Here is an 8,016-nt window from a genome sequence, read left to right as displayed (position 1 = left end):
GATTTTCTTTCACATGTGGACAGAAAAGTTTACAGTATTTGCTCTATGTCGTAAAAGGAAAACTATTGATAATACTGATTTGGATAATGTGGCATTTCAAGAGTACTTAGTACAAATTTGAGGTACTTGTGTGTTACTGAAGTATTTCTGTTTCATGCACTTCTACTCCACTACATCTCAGAGGTTAAATGTCATAGCCTACATTTTACTGCACCACATTTATCTGATAGCATCTGATCAGTTTATAACATATGCATTGTTTTAGATGAAACTACTGGACACTATGTAGTTTATACAGTATACCTTGACAAAATTCAGATGCTACTGCAATCTATGCCCCCAAAGAAAAACTTTGTCAGCAACAAAGATAAAAGTTTTCAGTCTGCTCATCTCACTTAAGTCATTTGTAGCCTACTGCAGCAACATGTATTTAGTGGACAGAACTGATTTTATTGTTCTAGTAAGCTACCAAAAGTTTGGTTTGTATATGCAGTATTAATCATTTAGATAATAACAAATCGATACCTGGCGTCCGTGAGTAGATAGAATATTGCCACGTCAAGTATCGTGATACTATGCTGTATCCATTTTGTCCACCACCTCTAGTATTTGTATAAATGACTTTAATGAGAAAAGTCCTGTTGTATAATGGAACAATAGCCTACAGCTCATCCTAAAAAAGCCAATAAACAAAAATACAGACTACCAGCTTCTTCTTAGCTTCTTCTTTTGGCTGTTCCCTTTAGGGATCATCTGCCTCCATCTAACCCTATCCTCTGCATCCTCTTCTCTCACACCAACTGACTTCATGTCCTCTTTCACTACATCCATAAATCTCCTCTTTGGTCTTCCTCTAGGCCTCTTGCCTGGCAGTTCCCACCTCAGCATCCTTTTACTGATATATTCACTGTCTCCTCTTCTGAACATGTCCAAACCATCTCAATCTGGCCTCTCTGACTTTATCTCTAAAACATCTAACACGAGCTGTCCCTCTGATGTACTCATTCCTGATCCTATCCATCCTCATCACTCCCAAAGAGAATCTCAGCATTTTCATCTCTGCTACCTCAGTGCCACTGTCTCAAAACCTTCCTTCCAAAGAGAGAAGAATAAATATCAGTAAGCTATGTTAACAAATATCTGCGCTACAAATGATTAAAAGTAAATAAAAGACACTCTATAATCTGCACTGGTCAGGACAGGAAGGCCCTCCAGCATGTATGCAGATAAAATCTGTACAACTCATCTCAGGAGCAGCCTTCCCATCTATTTAGGACATTTACAACACCAGGGTCATCAGGAGGGCCCACAGCATCATCAAGGACAGAACACACCCCAACCACAGACTCCTCACACTTATACCATCAGGCAGACGCTACAGGAGAGTGAAATCCAGGACAAGACTGAGAAACAGCTTCTAGATTGTTTTTTAAGTTGTCTTTATATTCTTCATTGTATGTCCGTTCAGGACTAGTGGTATATTCGTGTGCTTCTAATGGGGATCCTTAAATAAACTAAACTAAACTAAACTACCCAACATCAGACAGCTGAATAACAGCATCCAACACGGCCCCCCTCGCATCCCATCACTCTCACTGAGTGCTACAACTGATTTGTTTGCAATAATTCTTTGTTTCTGCTAAGTTTTCATATTTCAATTTTATCATTGTTTTACATGGAGAGAGACTAGCAACAAAAAAATAAATGAAAATTATTTGTATGGTGTGTATTTACTGTGCAAATGACTATAATTCTTGAATCTTGAATTATGACACTAATGTAAAAAGTAACAATGTAAGCTTCATTTAATAGACATTTTGTGACTGCATTATGGCCCTAACAATCAAAAGACAATTGAGGTCAGGTGACCAACGTGATTGGGCACACGTGCGTCTACATTTGCCAATAAGCAGCAGAAATGTTGCGTCACGGTTTCGTCACTCGGGCCAGAAAATTGAGGAAAATTGAGGGAAATACGAGAGACACACAACATGTAAGTATAGTGTTTGTAAGTGTGTGTTTGTAGGAGGTAAAGTTATTAAGTTTACAGGAAGTCGTTGGTGATAAAGAGGAGAACGGGGTTTAAATCTGAACCCATGTATTTGTGTCAACGTGCACGAGGCCTACATGGCTACAGGTGAGCTAGCTTCCCCAACATGGTGCCTAGAGGCTAAAAAAACTTAAGGCTGCTGTTATCTCACCTCAATTCATTTATTTTATCACACAAAAAAGATGTTTAACACGCAAAAAAAAAAAGAATATTTAACACAAGTCTCGTTGTCACTGCATGTAATTAACAGGTTACAGGTTATTTTGTTCCTAAATCTGTTTCTGCATGCAGCCAGTTATTCTGCCACCAGATGGCATCATTGAGCCATGAGTCTTTTCAACTGTAGGAGACTGATGGCAACATGACAGGGAGCAGTGACGTGTTTGATATCACAGCTGAGCCCATACAAAATATTTTGATCAACGCCATGTTTACAGTAGACAGGCTGAAACAAACAAAGCTGCTCAGTTGGGACGATGCACCATGGCGAACCCTTATCAATAAGATTTTAAGGAGGACTCTAAGTCTTACTGCTGGGTGCATGTATCAAATAAACAGTCACATTATAGTGGCCAACACTTTGCTCTACACACTTATCTCCACCTGCTTACTTTACACTTGAATCTGCTGTTATTCTCTATACAACCTTTTTAAAACTAAATTAAAATGTGTCTTTAATCTGTGGAAAATTGAAAGTGAAGAAATCCTGAGGTTACACCTACAACCTCCTCTGTGTAGTAGCTCAGACAGTTGTGCATTTTAATGTGCAGCATAAGACCTGTTTGAATCATTGCAGGCAAGCGGCTAAATAAGTCATAGTATGCTATTATTTTGTCATCAGCCATTTTTAATTCCTTTAATCACTAACTATTATGACATGAATGCATTTGATTGATTACAAAATTAAAACATTTCCACTGTCAACTTGTTGGAATAAAACTATTAGGCAGTGATGGAAGAAGCACCGAGAATTTACTCAAGTAGACGTAGTAATACCACAGTTTAAAAAAATGCTCTCATGCATCCTAAATCAGACTCAGGTAAAAGTACAAAAGTATCAGCATTGAAATATACTTTAAGTTCCAAAAGTAAAAGTACTCACTTGAGTGTAATACACAGTATGTCACATTACTGGATGATAACTAGTGATGCATTAATGTGTTCATCACTTCAATGTAGCAGCTGGTAAAAGCTCATTTTATTTACTGTTTCTACTGCTTGGTAGTTTAATCTATGATGGCTTAAAAAATAATTTATTAGTTGATTATTTTTTCATATTAATAATCTAAATCTGCAAAGACTACAACTAAAGCTTAAGTTAAATATGTAGTTTTTAACTTGGATGTAGATGAGTACCTCAAATCCTGTACTGAAGTATAATATTTAAGTAAATGTGTGCAGTGACTTTTCACCACTGCTATTAAGAAAGTAAAACGAAATGGGTAACAAAATATGTATTTCATTGTAGTTCCTTACAATGTGCAGCCAGTGTAAGCCAATGTGTGCAATGATTAATCAATTCATCATAGTTCAACAGCTGAAAAAAACAATACATTTTTATAAGCAATAAGTCTTTTAAAATTGGTTATTTATTAAGCAAGAATACCAAAAATCTATTACATTTAGGTGATTGTAAATTGAATATTTTTATGTAAAGTGTAAGACTAAACTAATGGTGTGAAGACTTCACTTTGGGCTCTGGACCCAGCATTATCAACCTTAAAAAGTCTGTTTAGTGCAGTGGTGGAAAAAAGTCCTTCATTTGTAATATTACAGTGTAGAAATACTCAGTCAGTGGGGTTTCATTTACACAAAAGACAAAGTTCACTGTGTGCACAGTTACTCTCAGGAACATAACCATTAACTTTACAGAGACTGGTAGTTTTAATGTCACCCTAGAGGAGGACAGACTTTGTTGTGACATCGGTGAAATTAAGAATGAGGTTCAGTCTTTGTTTTACTGTCCTACATGTGACGACATACGGGATGTACTTTTTAGTGAAATGACCTCTGTTTATGTTGATCCATTTTGGTTGGATGATCATGACAAATTCAAGTGATGTTTTAGAGGGGAACTTTTTTGTGTCAGACTTTGTTTGCAGCGGTTGAAGCAGAATGCAGAGTGTTTTGTTTGGGGACTGAGCAGTAAGATTTTTGGATCGGTCACTGCAGTGATATTGTAACGGTGTCTTATAAACCCATGAGGGCTGGGCACATTCAATATTTTGGTAAAAGTGAAAAAGTATTAGCATCAAAATATGATTAAACATGCTCACTGTGCAGGAGGCTCATATCAGAATGATGTATATTATATTTTTGGATTATAATAAGTGATGCTTTAATGTTTACATTACTTTAATGCTGCAACTGGTAATGGTGGACTTGATTTTAATTACTTTGTAAACTGTTGGGCAGCTTGTGAATGTGCTGTAATAAAACAGATTAGTGTTTATTCTCAGATTAATAATACATAATATAATCAACAAATTAACTAGTGACTAAAGTTATCAAATAAATGTAGTGGAGAAGGGACATGAAGTAGCAACAAAAGGGAATACTCATGTAGAAGAACAATGAAATTGTACTTGGTTACTTTCCACCACTCTTTTAGTGTAATATCAGATAGACCAAAAACTTGGGAAACAAACTTACGTCATTAGTGTTTTGTATGTACACTGGTCTTTAAGAAACCTGTATGAGAGTAGTTTCACATGAAGGTAAATGAGAAGCACTTTCCCTTCCCAGCATTGTGCCATTGAGCAAGGCATTTACCTTGAAACAGATCCACATTAGTTCTGCACAGTGGTCAAAAATACAGGATTTTTCTCCAGGCAGCTCCCCCGGTGTGCAGTGTATGTGTGCAGCCTGTCTTCCTTCTGGTCCAGCTCAATTGAAAAAGACCGATCCACATTATTGGACCTGATCAGAGGTCGAAGTTGAATTCATAAAGCTGGGTGGATGTTCAGAGAGGTGTCGAGGAGGACTGCCGTTCTCAGGCCTTCAATAGTGTCACGCAGTTCGGCCTGAATGCAGGAGGTTGCTGTCCATCCCCTTCATCATAGAGCCGGTAACACAGCTCCAGATGGGAGTGTATTGTGGCCTGTGACCCCGAGGTCACGGGGTCAGAGCAGAGTGAACAGAGGCCAGTCGTTAAAGACTCCTCACGGAGTTCCTCTTTCTTCTAAAGGACGCGTGGCTCACTAATTGAGGGTCCACCTCCCAAAACCCCAAGTGCAAGGTGGTTGACACTCGAAAATGACCGCTGGTTCACTGCAGGAGGAGGAGGGAGGTGAGGGGAATGAAAAGTAGTGAGTTATTATTACTTCAATTGTGTTTTTAGAGCTGGAACTAATGATTTTTGTTATTAAGGATTAGTTTATTGTTTTATTTGTTGTTGTTTTTTTAAAGATTTGTAGATTATATTTTAGCTTAAAAAATGTAAAATAAGCATCAATCATGCAGTTAATATTTTTTGATCAATTAAACTACTTTTTTGTTGAATCATTTTGTGTATAAAATGTCCAAAAAAAGTCAAAAATGCCCATTAATAGTTCCCAGAGTCCAAAGTGTTGCCTTTAGATTGCTTGTTTTGTTTAATTAGGAGTCAAAAACCCAAATATATTGAATTTACAATGACATGAAACATAGAAAATCAGCAAATCATCATATATGAGAAGCTTGAACCAGAGAATGTTTAGCGGTTTAGCTTGATATGAATAATCTAAACAATTGATCATCAGAATTGTTGGCCATTAATTTCCCGTTAGCAATCAACTGATTAACTAATAGTTTTGAATGTTTTGTTGTTTTGTTTTTTGACATTTATTCCACATTTATAGCTTTCATCTTTTGTTTTAGAGGAGGAAGCTACATTCATCAAAATGTTTTCCCACCTAAAACAAGTCAGTGAAATTTTCTATTCAGCTGATGTGAGGTGACTTTGGGCAAAACTGCCGGATTTTCAGGGGAAACAGAAAACGATGTTAGAATGAACACATCGGTAATAATTGGACAACAGTTCAGGACTTCACAAGATCTGTTAGTCAGCACAATGGGTGAGGAGAAGTTGAAAAGGCGTGCCAAGTTGGCTGGGAACCTCGGCAGTAAGCTTTACCCACAACCCTTCACCCCTCCACCACCGCTCACTGGGATACAAACAACCTTTGTGGCTCCTTTCTCTCTCTCTCTCTCTTTCTCTCTCTCTCTCTCTTCCTTGCTCGTGATTTGGACAAATGCAGGGTGTTTTGTGTTTTTGAGGTTTAAGTGTCCCTGACTTCCTTCCTGGTCTTAGTATTACAATATGCAGGCAAACACTCAAGGAAAATGTGTGTTTCTGTGTGTGTGTGTGTGTGTGTGTGTGTGTGTGTGTGTGTGTGTGTGTTGCCCAGCTTTATGAATTCAGCACAGAGCGGAGTGAGTCTTCTCCCAACCGTGAAAAATTCAAGGCTGTAACATTTATACATCTCTAGTTTCTGTCCCCTCACAGATACTTTACCTTTAAAAAAAACTGCCATGACAATTTTCTTACAGTCTTTAAAGATATAATAAGCCTTAATTATATATTCTGAAACAAAGATCTATTATTGACATTTTTTCCTTGAACGGAGCAGCTTAAAACAGACTTTGGAAATAGGTTTTATTTATTTTATAAAAGATAAATGTGAACTTTTCTACAAAGCTTTGGGGACAAATGCAGTTGCAGCAGGATCCTCTGAGGTCTTGTGAGAGAGCTGCTCATTATAATTTAGCCTGTATATATATGAGAGATGAAACAGTTACCAGAGTCATGGTAAGCAACAGTAAAATTCCCAATTGTAGTATTGCCATCTAAAATTTTGATTAACATTAAATTCATGTCTGATTACAGTGCATTGAGAAACTTACGGTAAATTTGGTCCAGCATCAACCAAAGTTCTCACCAGTCTCCCAGACAAAGGCGCAGCATGCAACGTGCGTTTGTTTTCCAGATTCCTTGTTTACAGAGCGAGCGTTCAGCAGACAAACCCAGTGATGCTACTGGTCCCTTCTCCTCATCAACAGTGACACTGATACTCATGAAAGCATTTCAAAAACAGGAAATCTTTAATTTTGAGGCACATTTGATATGGTGTAGATTAGTTGGGGAAATAACTGTGACAGTTTTGGTCACTATAATCATGATATGAAATCGTCACACCGTTTTATCTGTAATATATAGATATATCTTAGACATTCTGAGGAACTTAAGTGAAGAAATTCTGTGCTGCTTTGCTCAAAATGTCTAAATTAGGTTGAATTTTTTACGAGAAACCTCAAGATTTCCTTTTAAACCATCTGCTCCCTAACTGCCAGGGATGATCATGTATGAAAGAGGAAGGTACACACAAAATAAACACATGTAGAATAATAGACAGCGAACGCTGCCATAACACATCGACATGTTTTGTTTGTCCTCGAGGAGAAATTCTTTTCCACAGCAGGTGCACATGTCACAGACACGTAAGACATACAGAATCAATACAAAAGAGACAAAGACATGGATTGGCATCTCACACACCACAGACTGAATTTCAAATCAAGAGGAAGATACGTATGTAGAGCTCGTTTGGCTGTGGGAACAAAGCTCCTGTTGAAATGGACCCTTCTGCACATGGGTAGTCTCTACCTGTGTACAGAAGGAAGGGGATAAAGTCCTGGTGGAGTGGATTATCTGGGTTGTGAGTGCTCAGATCAGGGATGAGGTGACACAAGACACCCTGGCTGAAAACAGACTGGTCAGATTTTGGGCTATTTAGCTACCATATCATGTCTTCTTTCAGACTGGTAAAAAGAAAACATCCAAATACACATTTAGGAGTCCATTTTAGTTAGATTTTTGTTCTGGAAATGTTTGCAAAAGTGCATATTTAATGAGGTAATGCTTCATTTGCATATTTACACGTAAAATTTCAGAACATTTGTGATACAAACAATAATTGTCTTAATGT

The sequence above is a fragment of the Epinephelus fuscoguttatus genome, linkage group LG17, assembly GCF_011397635.1.
Source record: "Epinephelus fuscoguttatus linkage group LG17, E.fuscoguttatus.final_Chr_v1".
NCBI lineage: Eukaryota > Metazoa > Chordata > Actinopteri > Perciformes > Serranidae > Epinephelus > Epinephelus fuscoguttatus.
The sequence above is the reverse complement of the archived record's forward strand: the minus strand, read 5'-3'. Positions refer to the sequence as shown.